At 34.0% G+C, this 19,534-nt stretch overlaps 1 protein-coding gene and 2 pseudogenes across 9 annotated transcripts in view; 2 read left to right on the forward strand and 1 right to left on the reverse strand.

The window, feature by feature from the left end:
- Positions 1-19,534, forward strand: part of FANCC (FA complementation group C) — a 231,604-nt gene that overhangs the window by 108,843 nt on the left and 103,227 nt on the right. The gene's annotated exons all lie outside the window — the stretch shown is intronic.
- On the reverse strand, positions 7,189-7,307 carry LOC118601305 (annotated as a pseudogene).
- On the forward strand, positions 7,229-8,582 carry LOC107518081 (annotated as a pseudogene).

Below are 19,534 nucleotides of genomic sequence, written 5' to 3' on the forward strand. Positions count from 1 at the left end.
TTTTGGAAAGAATGTGTAGAAAGGGAACCTTTGTACACTGCTGGTAGAAATATAAATTAGTGTAGCCACTATGGAAAACGGTATGGAGGTTTCTCAAAAAAAATTAAAAACAGCTGCCATATGAACCAGTAATCCTCCTTCTGGGTATCTACCTGAAAAATTAGAAAACATTCATTTTTGAAGATACATGTACTAGTGTGTTCATTGCAGCATTATTTACAACAGTCAGAACATGAAAATATCCCACATGTTCTTCTACTGATGACTGGATAAAGACATGGTACCTGTATACAGTGGAATACTACTTAGCCATAAAAATAATGAAATATTGTCATTTGTGATAACTTGGATAGATCTTCAGAGTATTAATGCTAAGTGAAATAAATTAGACAAAATGCAGGAATCATGATTTAACTCATATGTATGGGATGTAAAACAAAACAAAAAAAATGAGCAAACAAAAAAACTCATGAATACAGACAACAAAATGGTGGTAATGAAAAAGTTTGTAAAGAGGATCAAATACAAGACGATGGAGGTAGACTAGAATTTGGGTGGTGAGCACACAATAGAGTATACAGTTGTTGTATTATAACATTGTACACCTAAAATTTATATAATATTATTAACCAAGAAATTTAACTTTAAAAGAAATAAAACTTTGGTCATCACAATAAGCTCTATATTGCCCTTTGAAAGTCAATCATTCTCTCAACCCTGGCCTTAGTTAACTTCTGATCTGTGTTCTGCCACTATAGATTACTCTTTTCTATAATTTCATGTAAGCAGAGTAATATAGTACATACTCTTGCCTGGCTTCTTTCATTCAGCATAATGTTTTTGAGATTTATCTATATTGTAGCTCATCTTAGTAGTTGTTTCCTGTTTCTTGTTGAGGAATATTTCCTTGTTTAATATGCCAATTTGTTTATTCATTTATCCATTGGTAGCAGTTTAGGTTGTTTCTAATTTTGGGTTATTAATTATAAGTTACTGTGGACATATTTGTACAAGTTTTGTTTAATCATACATTTTCATTTCTCTTGGATGCTTAGAATTAGATTGTTGGGTTGTATGATTAGAAACTCCATCACACAGTGCAATATATATATGCCTTACTGTTAAATTGTACACCTGAAAATTACTGGATTTGATTAACCAATGTCACCATAATAAAAATTAATTTAAAAAAAAAAAACCCAAAAACTGCTAAGTGATTTACATCATCACCAGCAGTGCATGGGACTTCCAGTATCTCCATGTGTTTACTAACAGAGTATTGTTAGGCTTTTTGTGTTTTAGTCGTTCTCATGTGTATACTGATTTTTTTGTGTGTGATTTTATGATGAATTTCCCAGATGATTTGATGTTAGGAGCATCTTTTATGTTTTCTTTTGAGAAATGTCTATTTAAATGCTCATTCAAAAATTTGCCTTTTTATTGAGGTATAAGACTACTTTTTAAATATTCCAAATACTGTTCCTTTGTGAGATGGACATATATTTAAATAAAGTATTCATTCCATTTGTGGCTTGCCTTTTTATTTTCTTATAGTATACTTCAAAGTAGGTAAGGTATAAATTTTAATGAAATCTCTCTTTGTCAATTTTTTTCTTTTATGATTTAAACTTTTTGTGTCCTAGAAAATTTTTGCCTGTACCAAGTTTACAAAGAGTTTCTTCTATGTTTTCTTCCAAAAATTTTATAGCGTTAGCTTTTACATTTAGATATATGATCTATTTTGAATTTGTTAAGATCTTTCTTACATGGTTGTGAGGTTCAGGGTAGAGGTTTGTTTTTTTTTCTAATCCCTGTAATAAGGGGTTGATGTCATTACTCTAATATTTGTTGTAGGCCCTCAAGTGCCCTCAGTTAATCAGTAAATTACATTTTAATTGTAATTACAAGATTATTCGTGGTGTAGACCTAGGGTTTCTTCAATAGAGCTGATGCTCTTTACTCTTTGTACACTATGGTGATATATAGGAAATGTAGATGTCATGTGCTTTATCTTCTGAATGTCATTTAAGATAAGGTTTCATGTACTACAGGAAAACTAAGATATGAAGTTCAACTTTTGGTTACATTCATTGCCACACTAGACTGCAGGCTTTTATTGTACATAACTGAAGGAATGAAGATTATCATACCATAATGTTTTGATTACTGCAAAGTTGTAGTTAAGTTTTGAAATCAGGAAGTGTGAGACCTCCAACTTTGCTATTTGTTTTCGAGATTGTGTTGGCTATTTGGAGGCCTTTGAGATTCAATTTGAAATTTAGGGTAGATTTTCTGTTATTGAAGAATATACCTCTGTGATTTTGTAGGGATTGCATTGGATTTGTAGATTGCTTTGGGGAGTATTGACAATAGTATTAAGTCTTTCAATCTATGATTATGGGGTGTGTTTTCATTTATTGGTATCTTCTTTAATTTCTTTCAGTACCATGTTGTCGTTTTTAGTTTATAACTCTTTCCTCTGTTTGGCTAAGTTTATTTCTACATATTTTTGATGCTATTGTAAATAGATTTGTTTTCTTATTTGGGGGGGGGCAGTCATTTTTATATAGAAACAGTTAATTTTTGCGTGTTGATTTTGTGTACTGCAGCTTTGCTGAATTCATTTATTTTAACACATTTTTGGGTGTGAAGTCATTAGGTTTTTTACGTATAAAGTCATGTCATCTGTGAACAAAGCTAATTTTACTCCTTCCTTTCAAGGTTGGATTTTTTTTTTTTTTTTCCTCCTACCTAACAGCTCAGGCTAGAACTTTCAGTACTATGTTGGATTGAAGTGGTAAAAGAGGTCATCTCTGCCTTGTTCCTGATATTAGAGGGAAAACTTTAGTTTTTTGTCATTGAGTATGATATTAGCTGTGGACCTTTCACAAATGGCCTTTATTATATAGTTTTTCCTTATATTCCTAGTTCGTTGAGTGCTTTTTTTTTTTTTTTTGTCATGAAAGGATGTTGAATTTTGTCAAATAGTTTTTCTGTATCAATTCACATGATCACGTTTTTTTCTTCATTTTTTTAATACAGTTTATTTTGCTGATTGAGTTTTATATGATGAATGATCTTTGCATTTGAGGAATAAATCCTAGTGTTTAACCCTTTAATGTGTTATCGAATTTGGTTTGCTAGGAATTTTCTTTTTTTGAGGATTTTTACATCAATATTCATCAGAGATGTTAGTTTACAGGTTTTTTTTTTTTTTTTTTTTTTTAAATAGTGCCTTTATCTAGATTTGGTGTCAGGATAATACTGGTCCTCATAGAATTATTTAGTAAGTGTTCTCTTCAATTTTTTGGAAGCGATTGAGAGGGATTGGCGTTAATCCTTTAAATATTTGGTAGAATTCTCCAATGAAAGCATCTAGTCCTGGGCTTTTTTTGTCGGTAGATATTTGATTACTTATTCAGAATATCTCCTTACTAGTTATTGGTCTATTTAGATTATTAAATTTCTTCATGATTCAGTCTTGGTAGGTCATGCTTTTTAAAGAAATTGTTCATTTCATCTGCATCATCCAATTTGTTGTTATACAGTTGTTTGTGATCCTTTCTTATAACCCTTTTATTTCTGTAAAATGTCCCTTATTTCATTTCTAATTGTGATATATGAGTCTAATCTCTTTTTTTTTTTTTATTCATTTAAGGCAACAGTTTATCATTTTTTACCCTTTGTTCTCTTCAAAGAACTAACTCTAGGTTACATTGATTTGTGTCTATTTTCCTATTCTCTATTTTGTTATCTCTCCTGTAATGTTTATTATTTCTTTCTGGTAACTTTGAATTAGTTTGTTCTTTTTTAGTTTCTTTAGATTTAAAGTTAGATTGTTAAGATCTTTCTTAACAGTATTCCTCTTATTCTTTTGCTGCATCTCAGTTTTCATGTTTTTCCATTTTCATTTGTCTCAAGATATTTTCTAATTTCCCTTGAGATTTCTTTAAACTATTAGTTGAGTGTGTTTAATTTCCACATATTGTGGATTTTCCAGGTTTTCTCTTACTGTTGATTTTTAGTTTCATTGCATTAGGATTGGAAAAAATACATTTTATGATTTAAGGCTTTTAAAATTTATTAAGGCTTGTTTTCTAGCTTAGTGTATGACTTATTCTGGAGACTGTTTTATGTGAATTTAAAAAAAAATGTTCTGTATATGTCTTTTAGGTGCCATTAGTATATAATGTTTTTCAGGTCTTCTGTTCCATAATGATTTTATGTTTGTTATTTTGTCCATTATTGAAACTGAGATGTTGGAATATCCTACTATTATTGTAGAGCTGTCTATTTCACCCTTTAATTCTGTCAGTGTTAGTTTGTTTCATGTATTCAGAAGCTCTGTTTTGATGCTTATATTTTTACAATTGCTGTCTTTTTGGTGAATTGTCTCTTTTATTATTATATAATGTCCTTCTTTGTCTCTTGTACCAGTTTTTGATTTAAAGTTTATATTGTCTAATATGGTATTACCACCTCTGCTCTTCTTTGCTTATTGTTTGCATGAAAAAATCTTATTTCATCCCTCTACTTTAAACCTGTACCTGTCCTTAGATCTAAAGTGAGTCCCTTGCAGACAGTATATAGTTGAATCCTATTTGTTTTTACCTATTATAACAATCTATGTTTTTTGATTAGGGAGTTTAATCCATTTTCATTTATAGTAATTACTCATAGAGAAGGACTGTATTGTATTGCCATTATGTGTTTTTGTGTTTTATTTTTTATTAAATTTATTGGGGTAACATTGGTTAATACAATTATATAATTTTCGGGTGTACATTATAATTTGACATCAATATATTCTATTGTGTGTTTATCACCCAAAGTCCAGCTTCCTTCGGCTACCATAAATTTGATCCCCTTTACCCACTTCACCCTCTCCCAACCTCCCTATTTTTGAACTCCTTTAACTATCTACATACTCCCTTGTCCCCCACCACCTACCCTCTGGTAGCCACTAGTCTGTAGTCCATGGCATGAATCTCTGTTTGTCCTGTTCATTTGTTGCTTTTAGGTTTACATCCCACATATAAGTGATATCATTTGATTTTCAACTTTTTCTGTCTGGCTTCTTTTGCTTAGCATGATTATCTCAAGGTCCATCCATGTCATTGCAAATGGCAGTATTTCATCTCTTCTTATGGCTAATATTCCATTGTACACATGTAGCACAGCTTCTTCATCTAGTCATCCATTGTAGGATACTTTGGTTGCCTCCATGTCCTGGCCACTGTGAATAATGCTACTATGAACATCGGTGTGCAAATATCATTTCACACATGAGTTGTCAAGTCTTTGGGGGTAAATAGCCAGTAGAGGGATTGCTGGATCATATGGTGGATCAATTCTTAGTATTTTGAAGAACCTCCATACTGTTTTCCGTAGTGACTGTACCAATTTGCAGTCCCACCAGCAGTGTATGAGGGTTCCTATTTCTCCACATCCTCTCCAACATTTGTTGTTGTCCTGTTGATTATAGCTATTCTAACAGGTGTGAGATGGTATCTCATTGTGGTTTTGATTTGCATTTCCCTAATAGCTGGGAATGTTGAACATCTTCTCATATATTTGCTGACCATTTGTATGTCCTCTAGGGAGAAGTGGCTGTTCATATCCTCTGCTTATTTTTTGATCGGATCATTTGCTTTTTTTGTTGTTATTGAGTCATGTGAGTTCTTTATATATTTTTGATTTTAGGCTCTTATCGAAGGCATTGCTTGCAAATATATTTTCCCATTCAGACAGTTATCTCCTTACCTCGTTGACAGTTTCTTTTGCTGAGCAGAAGCTTTTTAGTTTGATGTAGTCCCATTCATTTATTTGTGTTCTTCCCTTGCCGTTGAGGTCAAATTAATAAAATCCTCTTTAAGTCCAAGGTCCTTGAGTGTAGTTCCTTTGTGTTCTTCTGTGCATTTTATTGATCCTGATCTTATATTCAGGTCCTTAATCCATGTTGAGTTAATTTTGGTGTGTGTTGATACACAACAGTCTAGTTTCATTCTTTTGCAAGTGGCTTTGCTGTTTTCCCAGCACCATTTATTGAAGAGGCATTCCTTGCTCCACTGTATGTTTTTGACTTTTTTGTCAAAAATTATTTGCCCATATAAATTTACTTCCGGACTCTCGGTTCTGTTCCACTGGTTTGTGTGTCTGTTTTGATGCCAATACCATGCCGTTTTGATTACTGTCGCTTTGTAGTATAATTTTAGATCAGGCAGAGTGATACCTCCAGCCTTGTATTTTTTTCCCTCAGGATGGCTTTGGCAATTTGGAGTTTTTCGTGCTTCCATGTATATCTGATGATTTTTTGTTCTATTTCTTTAAAAATGCCGATGGGATTTTGATGGGGATTGCATTAAATCTATATAATGCTTTATGTAATAAGGTCATTTTAACTATGTTGATTCTTCGAATCCAAGAGCATGAAATATCTCCATTATGGTTTTGTTTTTTGTGCGTCATACAGTTTTGTTCCTTTTTTTGGTCCCTTACTTTCTCTTTTGTGTTTAGTTGATTTCTTTTTTTGTAATAACATATTTTGATTCCCTTCTCATTTCCATTTGTGTAGATTCTATAGATATTTTCTTCAAAGAGTCTATTTTAGATTTATAAGCTGAATTTAACTGAAATCAACTTTACTTCAATCACAGAAAAAAGTTCTTTATAGCTCTGCTGCTCCACTTTATGTTGTAGATGTCACAAATTACATCTTTATATTATGTACTAAGTATCTTAGATTTACACTTTTTATGCTTCAGTCTTTTAAACGCAGTACAATAATTAAAATGAATTTATGTACCTCGGATAAAATACTAGAAGATTCTATTTTTGTCCATATAGTTTTTACTAGAGAATGTCATATTTTCATATGCCTTTGCATTTCTGTCCAGTAGCCTTTCGTTCAGCTTGAAGGACTCCCTCTATTTCTTGTAGGTCATAAATTCTCTCAGCTTTTATTTATCTGGGACGTCTTAATTTCTCTTTCATTTATGAAGAATGTATTTGCCAGATACAGTAATCTTGGTTAGTAGTTTTTTCTTCATCACTCTGTTTTTTGTTTTGGGGGGATTTTTTTAGGGATGTTTTATTTATTTATTTCTTGTTTAGGTGCAGCAACCCTTGATTGACCTCAAAGATTGCAAGGACCTTATCAGTTTATAATCCCTAATTTTTCATTTTTTATGCCTATAGCATCTGGTCTTCCTAGGTGGTCTCCCATCCAAGCACTAACCAGGTCTGACCCTACTTAGCTTCTGAGATCAGACGGGATCAGGCTTGTTTAGGGTAGCTTGGCTATAGACTTCTTCATCACTTTGAATGTATCATCCACCTCTTCGTGGCCTGTAATGTTCTGCAGAGTAATCCACTGATAATTTTATGGTAGCTTATTTGTGACAAGTTGCTTTTTTCTTACTGCTTTGGGTTTCTCTTTTTTATTTGACTTCTGACAGTTTGATTGTTATAAATCTCAGTGGGGACCACTTTTAGTTCATATTAGTTGGAGTCTTTTGAGCTTTTTGAGTTTGGATGTCCAATTCTTTCTTCAAACTTGGGAAGTTTTCAGCTGTTATTTCTTCAGATAAACTCTGTTACTTTCACTCTTCTTCTGGCAGTCCCATAACTCATATATTGGTGTGCTTTATAGTATCTATAAGTCCCTTAGGCTTTCTTCTCTTTTCATTATTTTTCTTTGTTTCTCTGACTCAGTAATTTCATATGAGCTCCTTTCACTGCCCCCCAAACTCAGAGCTGCCATGTGGTCCCTGAACATAGTGATTGCCTTCCTTAATGTAGCTTCGTCAGGTGGTATCTCTTAGGAGTATCCCATGATTCTCAGTTGAACCAGTGAGTTTCTTCTTGATGGCTACATCTGCCTCCCCCACTCTCAGCCCTGGCAGGCAGCCCTACTAGTATAGGGATGGCTCCTCTGTAGGGGAGTCCTGTCTACCCCAGATGGATCCTAACTATAGCACACTGTATGAAGGATAGGTACAGAGTTTACTTTGGCAAGCATGCCCTGGGTCATGTGGAGGCTGGAGAGCAGGTGAGGGAGGTAGTCTGTTGATCCCCTGTCTTTAGTACCAGAGCAGTCTCACTCACCTAAGCCATAACCACAATATCATACTTGTGCAGCTATGGTCTCTGGTCCAGCTCATGAGCCACATTCATGTCCTGCCCCTCTCCCACAGTGACTGCCTCCCCTCTTCCACCTGCTGTCAGGTGTCTGGCTCGAGTACCATCACCAGCCCCCAGGTAAGTTACTCCCAAACTTTACAATGTGCCAACATCCAGCTATGCTCTGATGAAGAGTTTCATCATGTCTACCTGAGGAAAATCACACCAAACCTACTGTGTGCTGGCACAAAAGAAGGTGGCAAGGAATCCTGTGAGGCCGACTTTGATGGCCCACTGACCTGTGATGGAATGCTTTGTGGCATCTTCTCCTATAGAGACTTCTCATTTGAGCAGCCCAAACGGCCTGATGTTTATACTTGAGTCTCAATATGTTTTGTGGATCTGAGAAACAATCTGAAAACAAAACACAGGAACAGAAATAGATGAAGAGCCCACAGTAAAGTTGTGTTGACTTACTTGTCTCCTTCCTCCTATCATCCCCTCCATAGTCAGTTTACCATTCTCTGTCCCTCCCAGAGTGTGCCGCTGGAACTGGTGATCTATGTTCTCAAAATATCCCAGCCCAGCTGACATTCTGTGTTTCAAAACTGCCAGCATTATAGCCTCCCAGATGTTATATACCTGAAACATCCCAGTCCCCTAAATATCCCAACCCAGACATATCCCAGGTCTCGATCACCATCTAAATGTTTTAGCTAATTACCTCCAGCTCATTCCAATAATTATTTATGTCCTGTGAACAGACCATCCTTGATGGCATCTGGTCCTATACTCCTTCAGATATTTATTCATTGCCAATGTTCTAGGTCTTTCTGTGCTTTGTACTCTTCTAGACTCCCATGACATTTTATTCTGAAAATATTCTCTTGTGCCCATAACATTCTGCCCTGACAACATTCTATGCCCTTCTGAATAACTCATTACAGCTATCATTGGATCTTTATAATGGTTCATTCTCACACAGTTCTGAGCCTCCCAAATGTTCCCTCCCTACTTCGATCCCACATTTGTCAATATCCAGCCTCTGCCAATATTCTTTGTTTCTGAATCCCCATGCCCACTGTAGATCAACAGCACTCTAGAGTCTAAAGAGTGATGAGGTTCAGTATTTAGAGGAAGTCTCCATGCCTGGACTCTATTCTATTGTTCAGCAAATATTCCGTGTCTGTGAACACCCTTGTTCTGTGCCCCTTGCTGTTACATCTTTGAGCATGACCCCAGAACATGGTGGTTAAATGCTCAAGCTCTGTTTTGAACAAGTTATAAAACTGCCTCTCTTTTCTCCTCTGTAAAACAAGGCCCATAATTTTTCCTGATAGCATTGTTATTAAGATAAATGTTGAGTACTTGCTGCTGTTATTTTCATGGTTCTCTATAAAATAATACCTTAGAATGTTGCATTTATTTATTTTTCTTGGCAAACATTTATTCAGTGCTATCATGTGCAGGCACTCTCCTGGACATTGCAAAATGCAATTTTGTTTATTCAACAAATATTGGTAGCTGTCATGAGCCTAGGCATTACTGTAGGCACAGATGATAATGAATTAAACAAACAATAACTAAAAAAAAAAGTTGTTTTATATCTTTGTCTAGTAAATTCAAAGCATGTGTTTTCCTAGGGTAGGTCTGGAAATTTATATAGTTCTATTGAATTAGTCATGTTTCCCTTTTTCTTTGTCTGCCTTGTTATGTTTGTTGAAAATTTGTCATTTGAAAACCACCACCTCAGTCTTTACAGATATCCTCTGTGTAGGGGAATACCTTTACCAGTTAACCTGTCATTAAGGCTTAAGGTCTTCTTGGGCCTTTTCTGCGTGCATTTTTTCTGGGTCTGTGCATTTGCTTTTTCCTAGTTTGTCAGTCTACATAGCTCTTTTAAGATGTCTTAATTTCACTGTGACTCTCTCTTGCTTTTTCACTCTTGAATTTTCTACTTTTTTTTCTTCTCTCTCTCTGTAATCCTATCTGTAGGCATCTTCAAGTCTTCAGTTCCGTGTAGTTTTTACATACCATAGCACTCACTACTACCTTTTGTGGTTTCCAACCTGAAATCCAGGCTGTGCCACCATTTGCAACTGAACTCCAAGTCAGGCAATATAGAAATCAGTTCCTTGCGCAGCCAGCCCACAGACATGCCAGAATATTGCAGATAAGTTTCACTTTTTTCCTATTGTCATGGGGGAGGGTACTAGAAATTGGGCCACTTCCTTCGAGCTTCACCAGGGAGAGGGTGGTGGAGCAAGTGTAAGCAACAATGCCATGAAATTTCCTACTGTTTTGAGTGTGGCTCTTACTTAATTGGATATTTGCTTAGTTGCTGCAGATCCGTGACTGCTTTTCAGAGCTATCACAAAGCTGTTTTCATTAGCCTATAGTTCTTGATGTTAACATGGGTGGATGAGGGTCTGGAACTTAGTAGTCTGTCATTTTGCTGACATTACTCTATCAAATATTGAATATTTTACAATTCTATTTATACATCTATGGAGATGATCATATGATTTTTCTTTATACTACTAATACTAGTATAGCAAATTGCATTTATTGATTTTAGATTGTTAATCTCACTGGTAATTATTGGGATAAACCTCAGTTTGTGGTATAATGTTCTCTTTTTTATGTATTGCTGCTTTCTACTTGCTAAAATTGTGTTAAAGAATTTTGCATCTACATTCATGAGAATTATTGATTTGCAGTTTTTTTATATTGTCTGTTCACCTTTATTTTCTAATTGTATATAAGAATAATATTTTTTAAAAATGATTAATATCACTAATGAAACTATCTGATTCTAAATTTTTTTTGTGGGAAATTTTAAAATTATGGGTTCATTTTCTTTATTAGGTAAATTTGTAGAGGTTCTTCTTGAATCAATTTTTGTAGTTTTGTCTTTCAAGGAGTTTATCATTCCATCTTTATTGACATAATGTTCTTTTGTAATGCTTTTAGTATCCGTAGAATATATAATCAGGTCTTTATTTTCATTTCTGAATTTAGAACTTGTGTCTTTCATTTTTTCCCCCATGAACATAGCTCGAGTTTAACAAATTTACAAATTTCTCTTTTTTTCCCCCTAAAACTGGGTTTTGGCCTCATTGATTTTTCTCTCTTGTTGTGCATTTTTCTATTTGTTTTATTTCTCTTCTTATATTCATTATTTCTTTTCTTTCACTTACTTCAAATTTAATTGGATTTTTTCCATTAGCTCTTAAGCTAAAACTTAAATACTTGATCTGAGACCTTTCTTCATTTTTAATATAAAACTTAAAGCTATAAATTTTCCTTTAATCACTGCTTTGGTTGCTTCTTCTGAATTATACACACATACATACATACATACTTTATTTTAATTATCTTCAAAGTATTTCCTAATTTTCCCTTGTAACTTTTTCTTTGACTCCTTGGTTATTTAGACATGTGTTGTTAAATATCCAAATATTTGAGTATTTTCCAGATATCTTTCAGTTAGTGATGTATCATTTAATTCTTTTGTGTCTGAGGAAATATTTGTACTATTTCAACCTGTTCAATTCTCTTAGACACATTTTATAGCTGTGATTTTGGTCTGTCTTGTTAACTGTTTTATGTAAACTTGAATATAACACTGGATGCGGTAATCTCTAGGTATCAGTTGGGCCATCATGGGTGGTTGGTATGTGTTGAAGACTCTGAAGGGTCTGAGGTTGTTTCCTCCTTTAAAACAAGTTAGTCTGTCATTTTATGCCTGCTGAAAGAAAACATGGGATTCCTTAGTCAACGACAAAGGACTTTTTTACTTACAGCACAACAAACTTTGATTTTTGTGTCTATTCTCTTTGTCTCCCATGTCTCATAGGGGAAATGCAGAGAGTCCTGGATAACTACTGGTTATACTGGGTTTGCGTCACAGCTGAAGAATCTTCCAATTCAGATATTCTATAATAGGCTCCAAATAAACTTTCTTTTACCTTGGGAGGGACACATGTTATATTGAACAGTAAACAAACCTGCCTTTTTGCCTTCCATTGAGATCCTTATCTCTTTTCCAGAGCTGTTTGCTCACCAAATATTCTTGAAAAGATATTCTGGCATAAAAGCAGTCAGTATCTCTGCTCACAATATGTTCAGAAATGCAAGAGATTCATGGAGAATTGACTTCCAATAATCATGTTGTTAAAATCTTCTATAACCTTACTGATTTTCTGTTCATCAGTTACTAACAGATTATGTTAAAGCCTCCAAGTATAATTGCGAGTTACTGATTTCTATGTTCAATTCCGTCATTTTGTTTCATTTATTTTGAAGCTTTGTTATTGGACACAAACACATTTAGAATTGTTATATCTTTTTGATGAATCTACTCTTTAATTATTAATGAAATGTATCTCTTTTTCCTGGAAATACTTTTTGTTCTAAAATTTACTTTGTCTCATATTAAAAAGAAAAACAAAAAACACCCTAGCTTATTTTGATTGTTTGCATGTTATATTCTTTACCATCATTTTACTTTAGTCTCTTTGTGTCCTTATATTTAAAGTGGGTTTCTTGTAGGTAACATAAAGGTAGTTGGTTCTTGGTTTTTATCTATTCTGACAACTGCTGCCCTTTCATGGATTTCTACTTAATGTAATTATTGGTGTGATGCATTTAAATTTTTAATACCAGTTGGTATTGCTAAGTAAAAAGCCATCCCAAAATCAGTGGCATAAAACAATAATCATTTTAATGCTTTTTAAAAATTCTGACTATCAGAAACTCAGAAAAAAACATGTAGGGGATGGCTTTCTCTGCTCCTTGTTGTCAGGGGCCTCAGGTGGGAAAACTTGAATACTGGACTGAATGACTTGGGATTGAAATCATCTTGAGGCTTTTCGTTGGCTGTCAGCTGGTACATCAACTGGGGCTATTAGCTGGAACCCATCTACATATGTCCTCTGCTTGGGGCTTCTTTATTTCCTCATAGCATGGTAGCTGGGTTTCAAGAGAATGTCTTCAAGAGAACCAGGCAGAAGCTACATACTCTTTATAACCTACCCTTGGAAATCAGAGTGTCATTTTTACTGTCCTCTCTTAGTAGAAACAGTCACAGACCCTCACCCACATTCAGGGGAAGAAAACAAACCCCACCGGTGAATGTGAAGACTATCAAAGGTATTTAGAACCATGTTTTAAGACTGCTATATCTAGCATTTTGCTTTTTGTTATTATTTTTTTATTTGTTCTTATTTTCCCCTATATTTCTAACTTCTTAAAAAATTACTGTTTCATTTCATCTTCACTATTAGCTTAATAGCTATAACCTTTGATTTTATCATATAGTGGTTGCTTTAGTACAGCATGTCTAAGAAAAATATGTGAGCCAAATTGTGTGCCCCAAACATAAATTGAATTTTCCAGTAGCTACATTAAAAATTAAAAAGAGGTAAAAGTAATTATGAAAGTATTTTTATTTAACACATTTAAAAAATAAAACCAAAATGTTGTTTTAATTCACAGTCAGTGTAAAAAATGAGAATTTTATTCTTCTCCATACTAAATCTTTAAAATTCAGTGTATAACTTACATTTACAGCAAACCTTAACTCAGACAAATCATGTTTCAAGTTCTCATTTTTCACATGTCTCTAGTGGTTACTGTATTGGGCAGCACAGGTCTAAGATTTATAATATTTATGTTTTGTATCATATAGGACTATCTGTATTACTTAAAAGTATAGTATATACTATATATGTGTAATATTAGAACCTCAGAGCAGTTTACATCCATTTTTCCTATCCCAGCTTTTTTATATTGTGGTATATTTTACTTCAAAAATTTTTAGAAACCCATAATACATTATTAATTTTGCTTTAAATAGTCTTTTTAAAGCAAAATTGAAAAATAGGGGGAAAGACCTTTTATATTCATGCATATATTTGCCATTGCCAGCACTCTTTATTTTTTTGTGTACATGTACATTCTCATTTGATATTCTTTTCCTTCCTCTTGAAGAACTGATTTTAACATTGCTTGGACTGTATGCATGCTTTTGAGAACTCTCTCAGCTTTTGATTGTCTGAAAGAGGCTTCATTTCATCTTCATTCTTGAGTGACATTTTCACTGAGTATAGAATTCTATTTTTACAGGTTCTTTGTATTTTAAAGATGTAATTTCATTGAATTCTGTCTCATAGTTTCTGAGAAGATTATTGTCATCTTGACCTTTGTTCATCTCTGTCTTTTCCATCCTGGCTACTTTTAAGATTTTTTTTTTCTTTATCACAGAGTTTTAGAAAATTGATTACAATATGTCACGGTGTGGTTTTCTCTGTGTTCATCGTAGTTGGGATTTTTTGAGTTTCTTGTTTTTGCATTTATAGTTTTCTTCAAATTTGGAAAAAGTTAAGCCATCATTTCTTTACAAACTTCTTTACTGTCTTTCCCTTCTTTCTAGGACTCTAGTTACATATACATGAATGTATTTGACATTTTCCCTCAAACCTCTGACGATTTTGTCATATTTTCCCCTATCTTCTCTGTCTGCTTCATTTTAGATAGTTTCAGTTGCTGTGTCCCTTACTTCAGTGAGGTCTTTTGCAGTGTTTAATATGCTTTAATTCCATTGAACATATTTTTCAGTTCAGATAGTGTATTCTTTATCTCTAGAAATTCAATTCGTTTCTTTTTTAACTGTCTAGTTCTCTCTTTATATTTCTTTAAATACATGCAATATATAAAAACAGCTGTTTAAGGTCTTTATTTTCTAATTTTATCATCTGTCAGTTTGCCAGATATTGTGAACTTTACATTGTTGAATGTTTTTACTATGTCATCTTCTTTTTTGTTTAGTTTATCTTGGCAGGCAGGGTATTCCTTGAAGATTAGATCCATCCTTTCCACCTTTCCAGGGTTGTTTTTAAACTTCAGCGGAGCAGGTCTTTAGTAGCCTTTCTCTGGGTCTTTTGTCCTACCACTGAGTCTACTGATTGCTGGAACACAAAATTCCAGTGTTTCCCAGTCTTTTGTAATTTTTGAGAATTGTTTACCTTATTGCGCTCTAGCAGTTGTTCTTTGCCCTTGTGAAGTTTTACCGTGCATGTGCACAGATTATTATTCAACCAAAGACTCAAAACCCCCGTTGATGTCTGGAGCTTTTTCTCTGTCTAGCTTTCTTTTCTGTCCTCAAATCCCAGCTGCCTTTGTCTTTCTTAACTCTAGCCTCCTTAACTTTGTGAGATTTTTGTGCTTTGCTTGTGTTAGCTCTCCCTACTCATTGGTTCGGATGGTATCCATTTAGAAAGCCAGGCTGATAATGGGGACTCACCTTATTGTTTTTTCTACTTTTAGGGATCATAGTCTTATGCTGCCTGTTGGTAGGTGTCTTAAAAAATTTGTCTGGTTCTCTAGTTTTTTTTTGTTTTTGTTTTTGTTTTGTAGCAAGGGAATAAGTGCAATAGCTTGCTAGGATTAGAAGTGCTGAAGACAGCTGAAGCGCTTTAAAGACCTTCGAACAAATTAATAAGGGTTCAAAAATTTTCCAAGTCAGTTTTATTGTTGAGCATTTATATTTATATGCTACTTGACCTCTGTATAATTAACATTTTCAGGTTACAAAGCTCCATCTATCCTAATAGCATATAAATTGTAAGAGTTTACAGAAGGTACATGATATGTTTTAAGAGTCTTTGTACTGTAATAATTGCTACTTGTTAAGGTTGTTAAATTTAAAATATTGTTGTGTCAATATCAAATCTAACAAGAATTATATCAGTTCAGGACTGAGTATTTTGGAATGATTACACACAGGTTCTCTCCAACACAACTGCCTGAATTCACATCCTGGGTCTACCATTTACTAACTTGGTGTTACCTTGGACAAGTCACATAACTTCTCAGAATTACAGTTTCGTATCTGCAAAGGGAAAGTAATTTTACACCTCTTAGGATTGTTGGGAGGCTTAAACGATTATATGTGAGGCGTATGAGAATGTTTTTGGATATGTGTGTAAAGTTTTTAGAGCAGTAGTTGACATTAAGAGCTCACTGTTAGTAGCATATTAATATATGTGGTTATTATATCAGGGAACTGAGTTTTTGATTAGATTAAGATTTATTCCTCTAAATCATATATTTTTCTTACCATTTTAATTGAAGCATCCCTTGTTTTTTATTCACGTATATCAGTATGTAATTTAAAGAATCATAACAAACACTTATATGTGCCATCCAGTATTAGCAATATTCTTTCTCTCATCTTGAATTTTCTTTTTATTGTTGTTTTTCTTTATAATACAATTGACTACATGTTGATTTAGTCATAAACAATATGTAATTTAATTTGTCATGTTTTTTAAATTTCATGTAAATATAATGACATGTAGGCTACTTGTTTGCTCAATTTTTTGTTTAGGTTTATCTGTGTTGTTACATGTAACCATAGTACATTCATTTTTACTTCTGCGGGATTTTTCATATTTCTAGGTTTTTGCTGTTATACACTGGATGATGGCTCTGAATATTTCTGTATATGTTTCCTAGTTTTATGTGCTAGAGTTTCTCTTTGTATATGTCTAGAAACAGAAATTTCAGGTTATAATCTTCAGTTGGCTGTCATCTGGAACAGGCCAGAGTGGAAGCGAGTGGCTGCAGTAGGCCAGGCAAGGTATTAAGAGGGCTTGAACTAGAATGGTTACCAGGTGATAAAGTAAATGTTTTTCAGATTTTGTTTGTAAATATAATCAACAAGTGTTGATGCTGATCACATAGAAGGGGGGTGGCAGGATGAGGGAGAGGGTCATCAGTAACAACTCTCATAATTTATTTACTTATTTTTAAATTATTATTTACTTTTTTTGTTTTTAATATTGACATTGGTTAACAAAATCCAACAAGTTTCAGGTGTACACATTAACAGTAAGGCATGTATATATTTACACTGTGTTCATCTCCCACAGATTTCTATGTCACCACATATTTGACCCCTTTTACCTCGTCTGTCTCCTTCCTCCCCTCTGGTAACCCCTAGTCTATAGTTCATGTCCATGAGTGTCTGTTTGTCCTGTTCATTTGTTGCTTTTAGGTTTACATCCCACATGTAAGTGATATCATTTGATTTTCAACTGTTTCTGCCTGGCTTCTTTCACTTAGCGAGATTATCTCAAGGTCCATCCATGTCGTTGCAAATGGCAGTATTTCATCTCTTCTTATGGCTAAGTAATATTCCATTGTATATATGTAGCACAGCTTTTTTATCCAATCATCTATCATAGGCCACTTCAGTTGCTTCCATGTGTTGGTCACTGTGAATAGTGCTACTATGAACATCAGTGTACAAATATCTTTTCACATATGAGTTGTCAGGTCTTTGGGGGTAAATACCAGTAGAGGGATTGCTGGATCATATGAGAGATCAATTCTTAGTTTTTTGTGGAACCTCCATACTGTTTTCCATAGTGGCTGTACCAATTTGCAGTCCCACCAGCAATGTATGAGAGTTCCTATTTCTCCACATCCTCTCCAACATTTGTTATTACTTGTCCTATTGATTATAGCCATTCTAACAGGTGTGAGATGGTATCTCATTGTGGTTTTGATTTGCATTTCCCTAATAGCTGGCGATGTTGAACATCTTCTCATATATTTGTTGATCATTTGTACATCCTCTAGGGAGAACTGTCTGTTCAGATCCTCTGCCCATTTTTTGACTGGATTGTTTTTTTTTCTTTTTTATTATTGAGTCGTATGAGCTCTTTGTATATTTTGGATTTTAGGCCCTTATTGGAGGCATTGCTGCAAATATGTTTTTCTATTCAGATAGTTGTTTTTTTACTGTGCAAAAGCTTTTTAGTTTGATGTCCCATTCATTTATTTTTGCTCTTACTTCCCTTGCCTTTGAGGTCAAATTCATAAAATCCTCTTTAAGTACAAGGTCCTTGAATTTAGTTCCTATTTTCTTCTATGCATTTTATTGTTTTAGGTCTTATATTCAGATCCTTAATCCATTTTGAGTTAATTTTGGTGTGCGGTGACTGACAACAGTCTATAGTTTCATTCTTTTGCAAGTGGCTTTCTTGTTTTCTCAGCACCATTTATTGAAGAGACATTCCTTTCTTCACGGTATGTTTTTGGCTTTTTTATTGAAAATTATTTGCCTCTATAAATATGGGTTTACTTCTGGACTCTGATTCTGTTCCACTGGTCCGTGTGTCTGTTTTGGTGCCAATACCATGCTGTTTTGATTACTGCCCTTTGTAGTATAACTTAAAGTTGGACAGAGTCATACCTCCAGCTTTGTTCTTTTTTTATGAGGATGGCTTTGGCAATTTGAGGTCTTTTGTGCTTCCATACAAATCTGATTTTTTGTTCTATTTCTTTAAAAAATGCCGATGGGATGTTGATAGAAATTGCATTAAATCTGTATAATGGTTTATGTAATAAGGTCATTTTAACTATGCTGATTCTTCTAGTCCAAGAATACGGAATATCTTCCCTTTTCTTGGTATCTTCTTCGATTGCTTTTGATCGGGTCTCGTAGTTTTCATTATATAGGTCTTTCACATGTTTTGTTAGATTTATTCTCAGATATTTTGTTCTTTTTGTTGCAATTGCAAAAGGAATTATTTTCTCCACTTTTTTTTTGACACTTCATTATTAGAGTATAGGAATGCTGTGCATTTTGAACACTGATTTTGTGTCCAGAAACTACCGTATTTGCTTATTGTTTCTAGTAGAGTTCTTATGAAGTGTTTAGGGTTTTCTAGACAGAGAATCATGTCATCTGCAAACATTGACAGTTTGATTTCTTAGTGTCCTCTTTTTATGCCTTTTATATCTTTTCCCTGATTGCACTTGCTAGGACCTCCAATGTTATATTGAACAAGAGTGGCGATAGTGGACAGTCTTGCCTTGTTCCTGATCGTAGAAGGTTTTTAGTTTTTCACCATTTAAGTATAATGTTGGCAGAGAGTTCGTCATATATGGCCTTTATTGTGTTAAGGTACTTTTCTTCTATACCAATTTTGTGAAGTATTTTGATCATAAATGGGTGCTATATCTTGTTGAAGGCTTTTTTTGCATCTATCGATATGATCATATGATTCTTATTTTTTAATTTGTTTATGTGGTGTATCACATTAATCGATTTGTGTATGTTGAAGCATCCCTGTGCCCCTGAGATGAAGCCCATTTGATCGTAGTGTATAATCTTTTTAATATGTTGCTGTATTCGGTTCACTAGTGTCTTATTTAGGATATTTGCATCTGTGTTCATGAGAGATACTGATCTGTAGTTTTCTTTTTGTGTGTTATCTTTACCAGTTTTGGGTATCAGAGTAATATTGGCTTCATAAAATGAGTTGGGAAGTATTGCCTCCTCTTCGATTTTTTGGAAGATTTTGTGGAGACTAGGTATTAAATCTTCTTTGAATGTTTG

The sequence above is a fragment of the Rousettus aegyptiacus genome, unplaced genomic scaffold (genome assembly GCF_014176215.1).
Source record: "Rousettus aegyptiacus isolate mRouAeg1 unplaced genomic scaffold, mRouAeg1.p scaffold_m13_p_3, whole genome shotgun sequence".
NCBI lineage: Eukaryota > Metazoa > Chordata > Mammalia > Chiroptera > Pteropodidae > Rousettus > Rousettus aegyptiacus.